The 20,312-nt window shown below is 42.8% G+C and overlaps 1 pseudogene; it reads right to left on the bottom strand.

Moving 5' to 3' along the window:
* LOC127217927 (sodium- and chloride-dependent transporter XTRP3A-like) overlaps positions 1-20,010 on the bottom strand; it is a 232,667-nt pseudogene extending 212,657 nt beyond the window's left edge.
* Positions 20,011-20,312: the final 302 nt, after the last annotated feature.

Below are 20,312 nucleotides of genomic sequence, written 5' to 3'. Positions count from 1 at the left end.
AGTCCTGTGAGAATTCTGAGTGCTGGGGCTGGAGATAAGGCTCGGTGGTTAAGAGTACTGGCTGCTCTTCCAGAGGACATGGGTTCAATTCCCAGCACCCACAAGGCAGCTCACAACCGTCTGTAATTCCAGCTCCAGGGGAATTGACACCCATGACAAAACAACAACGCACATAAAATTAAAAAAGAAAAAAATGGAAAAGAGAAGAAACATTCTAAAGAAAGAAAAACAATTCTGAGTACCTGTGAGAAAACTTCCAAGAAAATAAAAGTCTCGTGACCTCAGTTTCTCCAAAACACCGAATTGTTCTTGGAGGATTATTCTTCTACACCCCCTCCCAGGTGTATCATATAGGAGTGAGTTTTCTTCAGATTATTCATTCCAACTGGCTATTAGTACTTATTTATACACCTCTATAGAAATTCATGGGGTTTTTTTCCATGTGCAGCCTGTTATTGTGATTATATTCAGTTTGAACTCATGAGAGCTTTACTCACATGATCTTTCTTAACGCTCAAAGTGGATATTGCCTGATGTTCTTAATAAAGTTGGCTGTTGTGTGAGACTTTATTCCCCCTTTTTAGGCTCCATTCTCCCAGGTTCCACTACCTTTAGATCGGTAAACTGAGGCACATCTGTATTTCATGATAGCATTACTTCACCTGTCTGATTTCCATAAGCACAACTGTTCTGTTGAGGTGACTCCCACTCATACCTAGAGATGTTCAACAGTGCATTTATATTTTTACAAGTTGTTCTGGATGTAAGTATGTCTAAACACACTGCATACTTTCCCCTCTCCATCAATAGGCTCTGCCCAGGCTCTCAGATTTGATTGCACATTGTATTCACCCAAGAGCACCAGACTCACTCCCAAGATTTTCTGACAAAGGCTCCTTGAATCCAGTAGCATGGACACTGCAAATTTTCAATGCTCTGATGTGTCTAGAATGGCAGAGGTGATGGGCGCACTGAAAAAGAATAGAATAATGATAACATGACAATGTTCCTCTTTTCACCTTTGAGGGTACATGATTTTTGAGACCCTGTCAGTGACTGACCCTAGGAAGGCATGACAAGTGCAGAAAGGCAGTCACTATGCCTAGGTTGAGAGTAGGGGACAGACACTTAAGTGTTCAGGAATAGACTCTGATGTATTATCACAGGGTGTACCCACTGTTCGAGCCTAAAATCCATCTGATGAGAAAACCAGGAGTAAACACTTAGGTAAATAAATGCTGCTTCTCATATATTTAAGGACAGTGATCATTTTAAAATGAAAATAAGAAGGCAGCTATGATAGTGAACAATTTGTCCTGTGAGTTATTGTCCTCTGTTAAAGACTCAACTGTTGGAAAGACATCATCACTATCTACCTTTTTGATATGTATATTATTTTAACTTATGTGTATGTGTTTTGTGTACATGTTCATGCTGGTGAAAACAAGGATAGAAAAGGATACAACAAGGATGTTTTATCATCTGGAACTTGGATTTTCAGACACTGTAGGCTTTCCAACGTGGATTCTGGGAACCTTATTTTGTTTCTCTGCAAATGTAGCAAGTGTTTAGCCAGAGAATTTTCTCTTTACTACCACCACCTGCCACATCAAAGACCTTTCCAGTGCCTACTTTTGTCATTGGGAAAAAGAGAGAAATAAAAAGATCTCTCTGGTCGATGTTCCAAGTGATGTCTAAGTGTCTTCAGAGGTGTCTGCACAGATGGATCCAAAGAAGTCCTTCAATTCCATGAGCTCGGCTTGTTAGTACAGGAGGGAACTCTCAGTCTGGATAACCTTGATCCACTTTATTATGATAAAAAAAAAAAAGAAAACAGACAAATTGACATAATGGATGAATAACAGCCATTAATATGGAGTGTTTTCAGTTATACACTGCTCTGTGTGACTTATGTACATTTTAGAAAGCATTACTATACAGAGGTGAATGAAGGTGGCTGTGAGTGATGTTTGTAGAAAAGTTACAGTTCCTTGTACCCTTGTGGATCATCTGACCCTGAAACCCCAGGGATGGGAATGTCTGTTCAGATTCCTTGTACAGTTTAGCGTTGCCACAGCCCACTGTGAGGAACCTTTGCATTCCCAACATAACTCTCCTTCGTGGACACTAAATCCCGGTAGTATTTACAGTGTAGTACAGTGTAGTAATACAAAAATTACACACTCACTGTGGCTTCAATGAGAAGAATTGTAATGTGTTGCCCTAGGTGCTTCAAAAACCTCTGACACTGGATGAAAAGCAATTAGTATCTTGTTTTCTTTTGAGAAAAAAAAAAACAAAACCAAAAATAACAACAAAAAACAAACAAACATAAACCGAAGTGCTTGTTTGGCTCCTCAGGGTTATGGTCAAGTTTCTAACGACAGCTTACCTTGAATTCTAGGACTTCCTAGAGTCTAGGGTGACAATGATCTTCAGTACTGGCCTTAACCCCTGACGACAAGAAGGCTGCAAGTTGTAGTCTTCAGATGGCAAATAATGGAGGGAGTCTTCTAAGGGATGTGGTCCCCTCCCCAAGGTAGTCTTCTTTTTCTAAGCTCCCTAATCCTCTTTACAGATTCAGGAGGTCCCAGACCAGCACTCCAGCCAAGGTGTCGCCACCAGCAGGCAGCAACTGTGAAACAGATAGTGGCTGACTTTCATCCCTGGGAGGTCCATTCTTAGACCACTGGGGATGAACCTCCCTCTTGAGGCAATTCAGATGAAAATCCCTAGGGCCAGCAGGGTGATGCACATGGTAGATGAAGCCACCAGCAAACCGATGACAGCTGGTGCATGTGGGGGGTAATCCTTGGTCACCAGCTGCCCCTGGGAGAAGAGATTGAGCCTCAGGGGAAGGTCCCTCCCATCAAGTCCAAGAGAACTGTTCACCCAAGCCTTCTAAGAAGGGGAAGAGGCTAAAGAGTGAAGACTGTGGTGTCTACTACCCTGCAATTCAGAGAAACCACGAAGAAAGGAAATTCTGACCTTTGCGAGCATATGTGAGAGAATGTGTGTGAAGCCTATCCAGGAATGCCATTAAAACAATTTTTCTAGTACCTTATTCTAGAGCCCTAACTGTTATGTAACCTTCAGCACAGACTATGGTTTCTGTGGTGGTAGAAATGTTCTGGTATAAATATGTACAGTGTGGCACACCAGAGGATACTGGTACTTCTAGGGAAAGGCCCACTGCGATGCTTTGGGGCATCTCTTGCTCTCTCCATGCATCATGGTTAAAAACTCATAGCCCACTTCTGCTGTGCTAAATTGAGCATCTGTGAAATACTCACATGGAGCCTTCTCACAGCACAGCAATAGTCCCTGTGTTCTGAGTGACTGTGTGGTCTCTGCCTTATTCCCCAGCCCTGCAGGAACATCGGGTACCTGAGTGCCATCCCAGGCTTGGTACTGCAGTGTCCCTGAGAGGATATAGTCACTCAGGTAGAAGACATAGAGGCTGATGATGAGTATTGGACTCACAAACGCCCACATGGCCTTCCAGGACCAGTTGAGGGGAGTGGCAAGTCATGGCCTAAAGGTCACTTTCAAATCTGTTGGGAGCACAGAGAGACAGATTTATTCATGCTCTAGAGGGAGGGACTCGAGCTTGCACACCTTCTGCCCTTGGGAAGATGCTGTTCTGGTTTGATGTTTGAATGTGACCCCAACCCATCTGATCCTCTCTGGGGGAGCTATTGAGGTAAAGGGTAAGGGCTGAGGCTTCTGAGGGATGACCAATGAAGAACTGGTCATGAGACATCATCTCCCCGGTGTGGCTTCGAGTCCCAGGTGGGGACGAGGTTAGTTCCCAGAGAAGGTGGGGGAGGGGGTGCAGGCCTCTGAGTCCCAGGGCTAGTGAGATTCCCTCTGCCCTCCCACTCCTAGGTCCATCAGTGATGGTTCGGGTATGGTCTACTGCCTCCTCGAGATGGTCACTATGTGCTTGGGTGGGCCTGGCCTTGGGGGCGGGGGAGAGCAGGCAGAGTTAGAGCAGGAACAAAGCTGCTAGGCTTAAACTCAAGACCACCCTCTGCCTTCTCGTCGTGGATATATTCTATCATAATGGCTGAAAGTCTGGGAATGCTAAAGATAGGTCCTTATACTATGATAATGGCTAAATGTGGTGTGGGGCCCTAGATAAGTATTTTAGGTAAAGGAAACTCAATTTACATAGATGCTCTCACATGCCAGGCTCTGGGTCATGTACCAGAGCAGATTAAGCCTCCAAGGTAGTAGTCAGAGATCTTTATACTGGGGTACAGGGCTTAAAGTTGTCGATAACTGCACTAGCATGGCAGAGTCAATATTTGACCTCTTTCCGTGTTTTTCTTCTGACTTCCTGGAGGCTTTCCATGGTGCCTCTGAATCTCATAGGGTAGCCCTTCCCACTGCCATACCATACAACATCAGCCAACTGGGAGGTTCCTCAGGAGAGCATTAAGTGCTGGGATTGGGAGCTACATGCATTTGTACCTGTGGACCACAGAGTGACCCCACTCAGAGAAAAAAAAAAAAAAAAAAAAAAAAAAAAAAAAAAAAAAAAAAAAACCAAGTGCTATCAGGCTTCGAGAGCGGGAAGAGGATACTTCCCACATGATAGCTAGGGCATGTAATTTGATTTTACATTATCTATCCTGGACATAGAGCCATCAGAGGCACAAGGAGGGTTCTCATAATCCTGGTGGGTGTGCAAGATGTTGAAATTAAAAATGGGTCTTCTGTGGTGCACATTACATGTGGATAAAGCACCAGAACAACTTCCCCAAGTGGAACCGAGGCTGCCCTAGCAGGAGCACAGCTACACCCCTGCAGCCTTTCTGAGTTGTCTTAGAAGCACATAGGCCCCTAATTAGACCCCTTCCACTGATTGTCTAGCCTTTCTCCACTCTCCCATGCCCCGCCTCCACTGCCTGGTGTACCTAATCTGAAATGCCTTCTTGGGCAGGTAGCTGGAGATGACCTTACGGTCCGGTCAGAGGGGTGGAGGATGGCCACTGTGTTTCCAAGCATGCTCCCAAAACCCATCATCAGCAGCATGAGAGTAGAGAACTGACCAGAGCTGGGACACTTCCATGTTTTTAATGGCCTCAATTGTAGACTTTATGAAGGGAAGGCCCAGCCCTGGACAGCCTGCTATGATTAAAAGACATCAGATATCCCATGTGAGCTGAGGGGGACAAGAATGAAAACCATAATTCTGATGTGGAATGTCTACCCTCCTGTCTTACTGCACTCTTCGGGTGTGTAACTGTAACACCAAAAATAAAAACCCAGAGACAGAGATATTGGAGTCAGCTTCAAGCTGAGGTTTGCAGGAAGCAAAGCAGCTGGCCACTAGGTCTTACATCTACCTCAGTCCAAAAGGGTGTATCCTGTCTCCACAAGGACTCCAGCAAACCTCAGACTGCTGCCTATCCTCGGGGTGGCTTAGATTAAATCTCAGGTCACAAGCTGCCTGAGACACTGATTCTGTCTTTCATTTGACCTCTCTAGAGCAGGGATTAAAAAGGCATGAGCTCTGTTAAATCTTTCAGACTGATTCACTCTAGTTAGTCCCTGGGAGGTCTCTAACTCACAGAAATCCACCCAAAGGTATGTGGATACTGCCTGGCTAAGCTAGTATGGCTTGCACAGTTGCAAGGTAACTGTCACCTTGCCTGACCTCTATAGCTAGTGGCTGGCTTTGCTTTCTGAATCCTCAGGCAAGCTTAGATAAGTCATAAGTTATAGATCACCACATATAACTTTCAGAGCTGCGTTCTCACTGGAGAAAGTAGATCATTGGGTAGTTGTTTGAGATTGTATAGCCCGCTGTCATTTCCTGTCTGTTTTTGCTTCCATGTCCATCAATGTTAAAATCTTGGCTATGAGTCTATTGTCATGAATTGTACAATCCTTCTCCACCATATTGATTGTGCCCTTTCAATCCAGAAATAAAATAAGTGCCTCACTCATGACCATGTTAGGTATTTAATTATAGCAACACAATTTTGTATTAACTGATACAAAAATGAAATAAGCTAAATGGTATAAGCAAAGGGGGAATAGTAGGCTTCGTGAGCAGATGAGGATAATATGACAATTTGAACATTTTATGAATATTATATATCACACAACAATTATTTCACTATTATTAGCAGGAGCTATCAATTCTAAACAATGTCAGTAAAAAAATACACCCTACTAGGGTACTTTGAAATTCACTTTCCTGCCCATGACTACACCAAAAGCACCACATTGTAGACAATTGGAATCAATGACTTAAAAAATAAATAGTGTTTTCAATGATTAATATAATTATTGGGTTTAAATGTCACTGTAATGTTAATGTTGAATTAGACATGGTTAGAAGGGAAATTAGTGGGCAGGGAGTTATTTCTCAGTGTAATTCTGTTCAATAGAATGTAGTGGGACCTAAAGATGTCTTTGTACACCTGTGAACCTTAAGCTAATCACATTAGCTAGCCTCTAAGAGCTAGGGAACCAACTGCTAAAAACCAGGTTCAAAGAAAGCAAATATAAGTTTTACCCAATGAGCACTCTGTATACTTTCTTTTCTATTTTCTTTTTAAAATTTTATTTTATATGAATTATGTTTTGCTCACATACAGGGTGTTTGTAGGTGTGTGTGTGAGAGAGAGAGTGCGAGCAAGGGGGAGAGAGAGAGAGAGAGAAAGAGAGAGAGAGAGATCCTTGGAGCTGGAGTTTCTGTAGGGTGCTGAGAATTGAACCCATGTCCCTCTGGAAAAACGGATAGTTTCCTGAACCACTGAGCCATCTCTCCAGCCCCCTCATTTCCACTTTCTATATTTAATTTTCTTTTCTTTTGATATCCTGCACATGTGAGGGTAGAACATTCTGAATTTCATTTTGCCCAGTATGTTTTCTTAACTGCAGAATCAAGCCAATTAAAATCTATACAAGTGATTCTGTCTTATTTTTCTGTTGGACAAAAGCCATGACCAAGGCCACAGAAGAATAAAGTGTTTAATTTGGGGTGCATGGTTACAGAGGGTTAGAGTCCAGGCCATCATCGTGTAGGACATGGGTGGCTGGCAGGCAGGGCATGGTGTTGGGCCCATGAGCGCTTATATCCCTTTCTGCAAACAGGGAACCAGAGGGAGCTATTTGGGAATGGCCTGGGGTTTCTGAAACCTCAGGCCCACTGCCGGCATCAGACTCCCTCAATGAGGCCACACTTCTTAATCCTTCCCAAAGGACGCACTTTGAATGGGGGTAAGTATTCAAAGATAGGCACATATGGGGTGATTCTCATTCAAACTACCACACCCCACACCTTGTCTGCCATTAGGGCTAGTGGCCATATCATAATGCAAAATGATCTTTCGTTCAACTCTGAATAGTCCCCATGGTCTTTGAGGGGAATATCTATTTTAAGTTTCTCTGAGACCTAGAGGCACCCACTTAACTATAACTCAGCAAAACTAAAAGTAATTTATAAACTTCAATGTAAAACAGCATAGAATATATATTTACCATTTCAAAAGGAGGAATGGTAATATAGTTAGAAAATACGGATCAAGGCATGACAGAAATCCAATGGGGCAATCTTCAAATCCTGTATCTCTAATCTATTTCTAATAGGCAAATGGAAATTCAGGAGGGCAAACTCCAAATCTATAGCTCTAATCTGCTGCCAATGGGCTTAGATGGCTCTTCCCTTCAAGTTCCCGCTGGCTACAACATGTGTCTTTCTCTCTTGATTTGGTCCCAAGCTTCTTGGTAAGTCTATGATTTTGTCATTTCCAAGATCTTGAGGTCTCCAATACAATCCAGGCTTCATTTTCATAAATTCACATATAGCTTCTCTGGTTTCCTTGAAGGGATTCCCATGCCAAACACCTCGCTTCAGAGGATTTTCTTAACTGCGGGAGGAAGATTCCACAACTCCCCTTTACTCCAGTATCATTCAGGGATCTAAAGCCAAGACAGCCTGGCCAATGAAGCCAAGTTCAGCCATTTTGGTTGGAGCCTGTTCCCCTTCTTGAATTATATTTGCATAACATTTTCCCACATTGCAGCTTTATAGAAATACAAAAGGCATTTCCTTTATGCAAGTTTCCGGGTTAGCTGGAGTTAGGTGCTCACCCAAAGACAACACTCCCTTTATTCCATTTCACACTAGGCCTCTCCTTATCTCTTTCAGTACAGACATCAAATTTCTTGGTGCTTTTTCCCCTCCTCAAACTATACATTTTGTGTTTCTTTTTGCCCTGCTTATTTTTTTTTATGGTAGCTCTGCATGAATGTGATTACTAATAACCATGCAACAGAGTTAATATTAGGCTGTTTTGAAATATCCTCTGCCTGCCTATAAATTAGTCCAACTATTTCAATTTGCCCTCAGGCAGAAAAGCATCCTCATTTTTTCACCCAAGCACCACAAGAATGGTTTCTAACACTGTCACTAATTTTGTTGCCCTCTGAAGTTTCTGGAGCTAGCATCCATAACCCTCAATGATCTTAGCACTGTTGTCTCCAAGCTCTTACTAGGATGTCCATTCAGCCCTGCTTATAGCAGTCAACAGCTTTCATAATCCAATTTCCCCAGGTTTTCCATATTCCTTCCAAAAGCAGCATGGCTAGCTTCCTGTCACAGCAATGCCCCACCCCTTAGTACCAACATTTTGTCTTCCTCTTATTAAAAGAAAGTGTTTAATTTGGGGCTGCAGAAGGTTAGAATCCATGATCATCATGAGGAAAGCATAGCAGCAGGCAGCAGGCAGGCAGGCAGGCAGGCATGCAGGCAGCAGGTAGGCAGGCAGGCAGCAGTCAGGCAGGAAGGCAGGCAGAAAGACACACCTCTTCCAACAAGGCCACACCTCTTAATCCTTCCTAAACCATTCTACCAGCTAGGGAACAAGTATTTAAACATGTGAGTTTATGGGGACATTCTCATTAAACTACCTCAATTCCCTTTTAACAACATAGAAGATAACCCAAAGAAATGATGACATGGATAGTGTAATATGCAATCAAAAAGTTATAAGACCTGTGGAATAGGAGGAAAAGATTAACATAAATCTAAATGAAGATTTTTAAGGAGAAAAGAGCATTCATTGTCTGCTCTGCCAAATGACCTGGAGTTCAATTCCCAGTACCCACAGTGGCTTACAGAGTGGCTAACTCTGATTCCAGAGATCTGACAGCATTTTCCGACTTCTATGGGCACTGGGAATGCACATGGTTCATGTAGACAAAATACACATAAAACAATGTTTAAAAAAGACTGTTATACATTGACAGGCAGTGATAGAATACGCCTTTAATACCAGCAATCAGGAAGCAGAGGCAGGCAAGATCTCTGTTTGAGGCCAGCCTGGTCTACAGAGGAAGTTCCAGGAGAGTCTAGGCTACACAGAAAAAGCCTGCCTCAAAGAAGCAAGCAAGTAAACAAACAGACAAATAAAAAATAAGAAATACAAGAATGAAAGAAAGAAAACAAAATGGGGCCAAAAACATATGTTTATATGGAAATAAAATCTAACAAAATTTTTAATCGCCAGAACTTGCCCTTTCCAGGCATGATGGCTCAAACCTTTAATCCCAGAACTCAGGAGGCAGAGACTGTCAGATCTATGAGTTCCATTTTAGCCTAGTCTACAAAACAAGTTTTAGGGCAGCCAGGGGTGTTACACAGAGAAACTCTGTCTTGAGCAGACATCCCTTCTCGACCCCAGATAAACAAACTGCCTTATAGAACAATATTTTAAAAAGAAGATTTATTTAGTTATATGTATATGTACATGTATATGTATATGTGCATGTTTTTGTAATGTCTGTGCAGGTGCCCACAAGGCCAGAGAAACATCAGATTCTGGAGTTGACTTTGAAGTACTTGATGTGAGTGTTGGGAACTAAACTCCGGTCTTCTGGAAGAACACCAAGCTTTTCTAACTGCTGAACCATCTCTTTAGCCCCACAGGAAGGTATTTTAAAGCTAGTTCCTCTCTCCGAAAGATAGCTGGAATGCAGAAAGGTATTTACAAAATAAAATTGTGTGTGTGTGTGTGTGTGTGTGTGTGTGTGTGTGTGTGTGTGTCCATCCCTGGAGCCAGAGACTGATCTCAGTGCCTTGTGCATCCTAAGTTTGCAGTATTTAGAAAGTTATAGGCTCAAGGGCCTGAACTGCATGACGATAATGTTTAAAATGGAAGAGAGACAGGTCTGGCACACACCTGGAAGGAGATATGAAAGTCGAAATTTCAAACAGTAGAGAATATATACTAGAAAGGAAAGAAATAAGAGAGAGAGAGAGAGAGAATGGCAGGAGCAGGGGAAAGAAATAATTCTAAAACTATAAAATAAAATAAAATCAGTAATTATAACATCTTGGACATAAAGCCAATCTCAAAAAAAAAAAAAAAAAAAGCGAGGAAAACTAAGTGTCAGAACCAAAAGAAGGGAACTGAATGGATGCCAAAAGTTTAGAACCCAGGAGCCATAGATGCACAAGTGGAGATCTAGATCTCGAATCCTGGGTGTCAGCGTCTGCGTGTCTGTGTTGTGCAGGAATGGAGGGTCAGGCTATAGATCCTATAGGCAGGGCTCAGAGCTTGACAATGGTGCTGGTTAGTTTTATGTCAACTTAACACAAACTAGAGTTATCTGAAAGGAGGGGACCACAACTGAGAAGATGCTTCCATAAGTTACGGGGCATTTTCTTAATTAGTGATGGGAGGCAGCCCATTGTGGCTGGTGCCATCCTTGGCCTGGTGGTACTGAGTTCTTAAAGAACGTAAGCTGATCATGCCATGAGCAAGCCAGTAACCAGCAACCCTCTGTGGCCTCTACATCAGTTCTTATCTACAGGAATCTACCTTGAGTTCATGATGGAGGTGTAAGCCAAATAAACCCTTTCCTCCCCAACTTGCTTTGGGTCATGGCCTTTCCTCATAGCAATTGTGACTCTAACTAGAACAACAAGCAAAAAAGGAAAGTGTTGTATCTCTCCGTGGACAATGGTAAGCCCCAGAAAACAAAACAAAACAAATCAAACAAACAAATCAAAAAAACCAACCAACTACTCCCCCTAACCTAACCAATAAGCAAAGGCCATGGAAACTTTATCCCTGGCCTTGAAAGTATTCTCAAAAAAAGCAGTCAGAAAAAGCCTTTATAGTAAATCAAAGAACTAGTCAGAGTGTTCACCAAACACTTGGAATTTCATTGTGTTCAAAGTACAGGAAGAAACAATTGTTGCCTGAGACTCCAATAAAATCAGTAATAATAGTGAAACCACAATAAAAAAGGGTTGAAATACAGACACTGAAAAGAAATGTGCTAAATCATATCCAGGTTATAGGATAGTTTATAGAGTAAACAGAAGCAATCTGTAGTTGTGAGAATTCATTAGGAAATGCATCAAGATTTCCAAGGTACAAGACTAACATAAAAAAAATGTTTGTTTCTTCTGCCACCAACATAAACAACCGTAGAAATAAGGAGAAAGACACTATTTACAATAGCAATGTAACAGAAGATATGCAAAGACATTCACAAGGGAAATTATCTGACAGAGTTAGGTGAATGAGAGAAAGCTATGTTCCTAAATCAAAACCCAATCCCCTGGAACAAAGACGGAGGGAGAGATGTACTCTTCCATATCCTACAGAGTTTAACTAAAAGGTGAGCCTAAAAAGAAGGCCACAGTCAACAGCAGAAGTAGAAAACATAAAAACCAAAATACTTAATGTTAGATTTACAAGGCCATCCAGGGCTACATGAGAAGTGAATCAGTCTAAAAGACAAACAGAGCTCACAGCTTTAAGCCCCAGCACTAATATATAAGATAGGAGCAGGGCATTAAGGATTTAGTCTTGGCAATTTGTCTCAACTTAGCTATGGATAATATCTCCAGCCTAGTACAGGACAGGCTCTCTGGTAGCCTAGATGCTTTGCTTCTCTGATCTTCATTGCTTTATTAGTTCATAAACAATGTATCAACCACAATCATCGTACTTGAGCAGCTTTTTATAACTATTCTTTTTGCACTTTTATAGTAATTCCTCTATTCTTACACCTCAAACATGTATTTTCCCTCTAAATTATACCAGAAAGAAGGGGTAAAAGAGGGAGGATAGAGAGGGTGAATAAGAATAAGGAGCAATGATACTTATGTATTAAAATGCCATAATTAAATTTAGTTTGCTCTTGTTTACTATTTTAAAATTGTCATTACTTAGTAAAACTGCTAACAAAACAATATTATTTATTTAAGTCTCCCCCTTACTCTGTGAATGTGTGTGTGAGTTCCTAAATATTTTCTTCATGATATTGACTATTTCTTTTATTGCACAGAAAGTTCTTTCTTTGATGTAATCCTACTGGTTTTTACTTTGTGCAAGTTTTCGGGTCTTATCCCAAAACATGGAACACAAAAATCTAAGTCTTCAAGTGTTTCGCCTTAGACTTTTCATACTTTGGACTTTTTGTACAGCATGTGAGATGTGGATCTAGCATCAGCAATTGATTTGATGGCTTTCCAATGTATTCTCGTGGTGTCTTTGACAGAAATATGTGGTTTTCAGGTACTCTACTATGTTCTACTTGTCTCCTTGTCTTTTCTCAAGCGAATACCAGACACATTGTAGACAGACTTAAAATCAGGTATTAATATGACTTCAGTTTTGTTCTTTTATTCAATAGTGTCATGTAATTTTAAGATTTTTTCTGATTCTATGAATATTATTATTGGTAAGGATTGAACTGGATCTGTAAACTGTCTTGGGTAGTATGTACACTTTAATAATAATAATAATAATAATAATAATAATAATATGGGGGCCAACTCTGTGATGGTTTGAATGAGAATGGCCCCGACAGGCTCATATATTTGAGCCCTTGGTTCACAGTGGGTAGAATTATTTTAGAAGGTTAGGAGAAGTGGCCTTGTTGAAGGGAGTGCGCATGCCAATGAGGGAGGCCAGGTTGAACCCAATCTCTCTCTTTCTTCTCCCATCTCCTACCTCCTCCTCCTTCTCATTCACCATTCCCCTCACTCTGCCTCTTGCCTGTGGATTAGATATAAGCAAGAGCATTCTTCAACCTGCCTGCTGCCACACTTCCTGCCACAATCATAGACTCAAAGAAACTGTAAGCAAAGTCTCAATTAAATTCTTCTTTTTGATAAGCATAGTACAGAGTACATAGTACTTAGTACAGAGTACAGAGTACATAGAACATAGTGTCTCTTCACAGGAACAGAAAATTAACTAGGACATCTTCTGCTCCATAGAGTATCTTTCCTTTCCTGGAGGTCATCTTGACATCTTTCATTAATATTTTCACAGTTTTATTGCCAATACCTCTCATTCCCTTAATTCTTTTTATTCAGAGCTCAAACAACTGGAGAGCAAAGGTCCACCTTAAAAAATGGGCAAGAAATGGGCTACATAGACATTTGTTAAAAAAGACATGAGGAGGGACTTTAGGTTGGCTCAGTGGTTAAGAGCGCCTGCTGTTCCTGCAGAGGACCTGGGTTCAGTTTCCAGCACCCACCTGGCAACTCATAACCACTGTCATAGCCCTCTTCTATCCCTACGCGAGTGTCAGACATACATGTGGCATACACATACACATGCAAGCAAAATACTCATATGTGTCAAATAAAATAAATACATCTAAAAGTTAAGACACAAATAGCCAGCAAATATATGAACAAAAATTCAGCATCATTAATCTTTAAGGGAATACAAATAAAAAACCACAATTAGATGTATTGCAAAGGGATCTTAAAGCCATGTGTCAAGGATATAGCAGCACTCTCATTTTTACTGTGATAGTCCTTTAAAAAAATCTAGGATATAAAACCATCCATGGAAAGTGAACATATAGAAATCACATGGTGTGTATCCACAAAGGAATACTACTTAGCCATAAAAGAATGAAATCTTGTCACATGTAAAGGTATAGACAAGTTCAGGCATCATGGTAAATAAAACAAATCATAGACAAATAATGCATTTTTTGCTGCTCATTTGTGAGAAATTGTTAAATGAACTTCCAAGAAGATGGGAAAGGCAGCCAGGGAAGACAGAGGATGGAGCAAGAGTAACTGAAATACAGAATTAGAAGCAAAAATCATTGCTTCTTTGCCCAGCACTATAGGTAACTCTAATCTACAGAATCCATGATACATAAAAATAACTAGAAGAGTAAAAAAATGTATATATAATTCATGTATGAGGAGAAGGAAATGTTGTAGTGGCATTGGTCTAGCTGCTATGTGTTTCATGCTTTGATCAAAGCATCAGGCCCTTCATAAGCATGCACGGATATTATGTTAATAAATAAAATTTAAAAACAATGTATCATGGGCATAAAACTGTAAGGGATTTTGCCTAGATTCATAGACAAAAACAAAAACGAAACAAAACTTTTCACAAGGTTGGTTTGTTTTTATCAATCTTCTTTTAGGTTGGATCCACCTCTGAGAAACAGCTAGTAACCCATATCTTGATATGCTTGAATTAATCTCAGACTTCCATTTAGGAGTGTAGCATGGCACCATACTTTATGAACTAAAGAGACTATCAGAGAGGACACTGAGAAAGTGGGATATATGTTTACCATGGCTGCTTACACATTTGGGGGTTAGTGAATTTACCCAAATATCTAATATGTCAAACCAGGTGAGATACAAATGGATAAGAGTCTTTTTGCCAGTGATGTGAAAGAAATTCAGGGGGGCATGGTGGATCTGATCCGGTCCATAACACTGGGCACTTAGAAAGACATTTGGGGAAAGCTCTGGACTTCCCCTACCCCGCCAGTGGTCCGTGTTTCTTATGGGCTTTCTAGAGTCCTCACAAAGTGGCTTCCTTCTTTTCTTGTGGGAAGGATGGCTGGACATGTGATCTAGCTTTAGCTTAACCTATCAGGAGAAATAACACTGACCAGTAAGTAAAACTTCAGAGGAGAATAATGTCCAGACTCTACTTATTTTTCACAACTATAAGAGGCCTGGAGAGGAAAGGGCTACTTTAATATTCAAGGGTACAGACATAGCCCTTAGATCTTTTGGATCATGCTTGGTCTAGGTTGGGACAGAGAAGATGCTGCAAGGTCTGAGCTCAGCTGACCAGAACACCCTGATTCTTATGCTCAGCTGTGAGGCAAAGTGCTGTGGGGCTAAGATGACTATGTGGGGCTGGCCACTATGGGGACTTAGAAAACAATGTGAAATGTCCGCCAGGCACAACATTGGTGTTGTCATGCAATATCTGGGGGGGGGGGGGGCTCAATGACATAGGTTGTTCTAAGCTTGATGCCTCATGAAAGAACAAAGCAAACAAACATGTCAGTACTGGAGAAGGCAGGCAGGTGATCAGAAGAGTGAGATCTAGGGGTCTCATGGGATTCTCAGAAGAAGACAAATTGTAAATGACTAGAGTCACAAAAGATGTGAAGAGAACATTCATGCTGCATTTCACCAATAGGATGGGAAGAGCTTTGAGATAAATCTGGTCTATGTCCTGAGTGTGCAGTCCCCTGGCTGTGATTTTGTGAAAGAATACTTTCCTATCTAAGCCTTTTTTGGGAGTGACCTCATTTATCTACACTCTGAGGCTGTTGTTACAGGAATAAGACACCGTGATCAACTATGGATTTGCTTTGCTGAATAGCTGAGTATGGGCATTACCCCAGCTTGAAACAGGTATGGGTGATGGAAATACAGCAGATACTCCAGCCCTAGGATGAATGGAAACCTGGGCATTTCAACAGAAAGAACGAGCTTAGGCAAATAAAAGGCCTTTGCTGGGTATTTTGGCATATCTCTGGCCCTGAAATCCCAACACTCAGAAGGCTGAGTCAGGAGGATCACTGAGTTTGAGGCCAACTTGGGTCGTTCAGCCAGTTTCATGCCAGCCTGAAGTACATAAGAGAACATCACAAATAAAAGCCAAAACAAGAACTAAAACCCCATACCACACAACAGAACAAAACAAAACAAAACAAAACAAACAAAAACCAAGGAGAACCCAACAGTTCTGGGTAGTATTGTGATTTCCTGAAAGCACTTTGAAATGGGACCCCAAAATCAACTACACAATAAAGTCCCCAGAGGCTTGCTAGTCTGATGTTGAGTTCCCTCCACAAGATATATCTGGCATTTGAGGTGCAAGGACTGAATAGCAGGGTGTTTGAATATCTCCATGAAATGACCTGGTACATGTGAGTGTGAGAACTGGCTGGGGCCTGTCATTTCAGATTCAGTGCTACAACTTTAATCACTTCTTGACACCCTCCACTGTCAGCTAGTACAGGAACATGCCAATAACACCATCCATGCCTTCTGACCCACTGAGCCTCTACTCTGGACAGCAAGAGACAGCTCATAGCATGGACCAGATTCAGTCCCATCACACTCCCTAGCACACCTTGCTGGTTGACTCAGTGCCCTCAGGATGCACAGATACACCATCAGCCCCGCCAGGATGAGGCACAGTGCTGGCTCCCACTGCACTCCTCCATTCTCCTGGATGGATGGTGAGATGTTAGTGTTTTCCTGCACCAGAAGTACTGCATTAATGAAGCCTTTTCCATACTCCTCGTCGTAGCCTGTGCGGGTTCCATTCAGTGGGCAGACAGACCACGGCAGGGGGATCCTTTGGAATGAAGTGAGAATCAACAGAGAGTCAAGGGAAAGGCCAAGGGCTTGGTGGGATGATAGGGAAGCATCTTTGGACAGGAGGCTTCACACCTTGTCCTGAAAATATGGGCTAGCCTGGAACTGCGCAGAAACAACAGAGTACAGTGGATCAGAGGCTTCCCTGGCCTAGTCTTTCCAGATCCTTGTAGCTACCCAAGTTCAAAACCAGTTGTAGGGCTGGGAGAGATAGCTCACTAGTTAAGGGTACTGGCGTTTTCCCCCAGGTTAGAGTCCCGTAACCATAGGATGGCTCCCCTTCTGTAACTCTAGTCCCAGGGAATTTGACACGCTCTCCTGGCCTCTGCAGGCACCAGGCACCATGTTGTACATGGACATTTAGGTGGTAACAACCATATACATAAAATAAATAAGATAAACTTTAAAAATAATTTAAAAAAAAGTTGTGAACGTACTTGAGTTAGAATCTTGAACAGTGAGCCCATTTGGATGGACAGGCCACAAGAGGGAGACACTGTGGTATCTGATGGAACCAGCAGCAGGTCCCAGCTAAGAAACAGAAGCCCTCTAAGCTCAGTTGCCTAGCCCAACATTCTCTGGGCCCTCTGCTGAGGCCACTCCTAACCTCACACTGTTTCACCCATTTGGCTGCAAATCTGAGGATACCTCTGGGGTCCTTTGCTTGAGATGAGCTTTGACTTCAGGTTTTTTTGTTTTGTTTGTTTTTGTTTTTATTTTTTTGTTTTTTAATATTCCTGCCAATGAACATGCTACATGAAGAAGCTCTGGGTATGGAACAACTGAGAGATTTTCAGTTTTCTTCTCCCTTCATCTGCATCCAGAAGGTAAAGATAGGGTCCTTACATTTGCTTGGCCCCAAAGGTACCCGCTAAGAAGGACCGACACCCTCCATAAAGTAGAGTCCTGTAGAGTCACTTGTAGCTCGTGGGATTGAACAAAGCTCTTATGTCGTGTATGTGGCCATGCCAGTGTAGATTTTATATGTTCCGAAGGGCCTGCATGGCCCTTAGATGTCCAAGTGAGAGTCTGCTGTGTCATTATCCTATGACCTTGGGAGAGGATTTACTGCAGAGGTAAGGGGGGGGATTTTGTGAAGTATGGAATGCATGGATATTAGAGTGGTAATTCCTGGGTCCTTCTCTTCTTTTTCCATCTGGAAAGAGGCTGATATGGAGGCAGTGGGATTAGAGTCTCTGAGAGTAAAAAGGATGAAGATGGGGGGTGGGGTGGGATAGAATATGACTAGTGAAGGAACATTCCAGCGCTCAGTGTGGAATTGTAGCATTTATTTATTTTCCCCAAAGCCTAGACCCTTCCAGAATATCAGTAACAAGAATTTAGATAATGCACTGTTTAAAATGCTTGTCATTGAAAATATTCCTGTAGATATTCCAATGAGTGCTGTGGACCTGCTCCTCAGAAATGAGAGTGTGCACATGTGTGTACGCACATGCAAACACACACGCATGTGCACGCACACACACACAGTGCATGGTTGGGCTTACATTGTGACAAGTAGTGGATCCAGATTCTGTCATCCCTGCTTGGCTTGTGGCTCCCTCACGCTCCCCATCACTGAGAGGGTTCCCACAGGCTGGCGTTCTCATCCTCTACCAGCTCCCCACTTGGTGAGTGGCCCTGCATTTTCTACCCTTTTTGCTTTTGCTCTGACCAGAGGTTGGCTTACCTGGAAGGAATGGAAGAGATACCAGAAGCCCCAGGCATTGATGACGTTGTAGTACATTGGAAGGGAGGAGACCACCACACTAGCAACACCTGTGAGCAAAGCAGAGGGCCATGCTGAAGATCAGATGTGTATGGTGGCAATTAAAGGGGGGACTTGAATGACACAACTATGGTGACATCCCCAAACAAGAACACTCTTCCTTTAGGCTTTCATTAGACCTGATACTACACCTATGACATCTTCTTGAGAATTACTACCCCTCAACTCTGATCATCTGAGATGGTAGATCAGTATTGGTTTTGACATCTAAGTGTCAGGTCCTGGGCTCAGTATTTTGTGTGCAGTTAGTTCACACAAAGCATTATCCTCCTTCCAAAGAGCAAACTAAAGCTCAGAGCTTTCCAAAAACTACCCAGCAGAGCTATGGAGAGGAGCTAACCACTTGCCTGATGGTAGACTTGCTCCTTTTGGAGGTGGAGTTCCTGGAGCCAGCCCCATCCATGTGGCAGGAGTGTGACAGACAGACAACACTTACCCCCAGCCTGGTCTGATCTATGAGGTCCCAGGAGTATGTGAGAAGTGAGAGTTTGCCATTAGGTTGCTCTAAAGTGAGTTTACTTGGGAGTGTTGTCAACCTTTGTCATCCCACATAACCAGAAGAGTTGTAAGTTGTTGACTTTGCATGTGGCAGACTATACAGGTATCAATAGCATTGCAGAGCAACTCCTCCCACTCCACTGGGAACTCAGGCCAGTAAGTGCATGTCAGTGCCAAAGGGGCCAGGCAGCCTCCATGTTTTCCAATATACAGCATACATTGCTGCCTCAGCTTCCTCTGATGGCCTTCATAGCTCTTCATCATGAGGAGGCAGTTTGAAGATGATGAGTTCTAATACCCGGACATGGCTTCTTCCAAAGATGCAGGAGGTCACATCAGGTGGACCCTTCCTCATTCCTAAACAATGGCTCAGGCTTCCTGTCTGCTTCCCTTTCTTGGACATGAAAAGTACACAGAACATGTATGAACTCTGATGGCTCTAGATCTGGTCTTTTACAAACTAGCAGAATCACATCATGGAGGGGTGCCAGGGGACAGTGACTGAAGGTCACTCTGGAAGAGTACAGTAGGCCACACCTTGTATGTTCACATAGATGCTTGGCTTGTGCATCCAGGTATCACTATGATGCCCCAACGCCCCTAAGTGGTGTGGTGAAGATGAAATGACCTCACACTCGTGCATGCCATGTTCAGCACCAGGCACACATTAAGCAGGGGGTGACATTTGTGTACATCCCCAGAGGATAGGTAGCCAGGACGAAATGAATGCCATGTCCAGCGAGTCAGAGGATATCAAGCTGAGGTCCAGAGTGGCGATGCCTAAGGTGGAAGTTTCATTGGGGTGGGATGGGGTACCATGTGAGAGCCAGATCCAGGGCCCTCTCTGCCCGAGGCTCCATGGTAGCCCTCTTTGGGAGTTGGTTCATCCAGTCACAGGTCCAGCCCATGCATACCAGTGATGCTCAAAGGGAAACCCACAAAATCTCTGTCAGAGGATCTGAGAAGGGTCCAACATACCGACACCACTGAGGTAGGGGCACCTCAGGCACCGATGCTGCCTTGCAGCATGCGCTGCCCCACAGCCAGCTCCAGGTACCAAGAGCAGCATCCCCTCTACAATGAGGCATGACCAGGGGACCAGGAAACTCTCCCTGTGGAGGGCCAGACCTCAGCATCAGGTCAGTGAGGAATATGGCTCCATGTCTCTGCCTTTGTGCTTCTGTCACCCTCCTTTCCCCAACCAGCCTCTTCTGGCCACCTTCTACCCCTCCTTCCTCCTTTCACACACCCACATCCTTCTACAATTCCTCCTAACCATATATCCAACCCACCTATCTCTCTGACCACTTTTTGATTCATTTATTCATCCATCTATCCATCCTTCTTTTCTCCATTCTGTCCCTCTGTCTG

This window comes from Phodopus roborovskii, unplaced genomic scaffold, assembly GCF_943737965.1.
Source record: "Phodopus roborovskii unplaced genomic scaffold, PHOROB, whole genome shotgun sequence".
Lineage (NCBI taxonomy): Eukaryota > Metazoa > Chordata > Mammalia > Rodentia > Cricetidae > Phodopus > Phodopus roborovskii.
The sequence above is the reverse complement of the archived record's forward strand: the minus strand, read 5'-3'. Positions and strand labels throughout refer to the sequence as shown.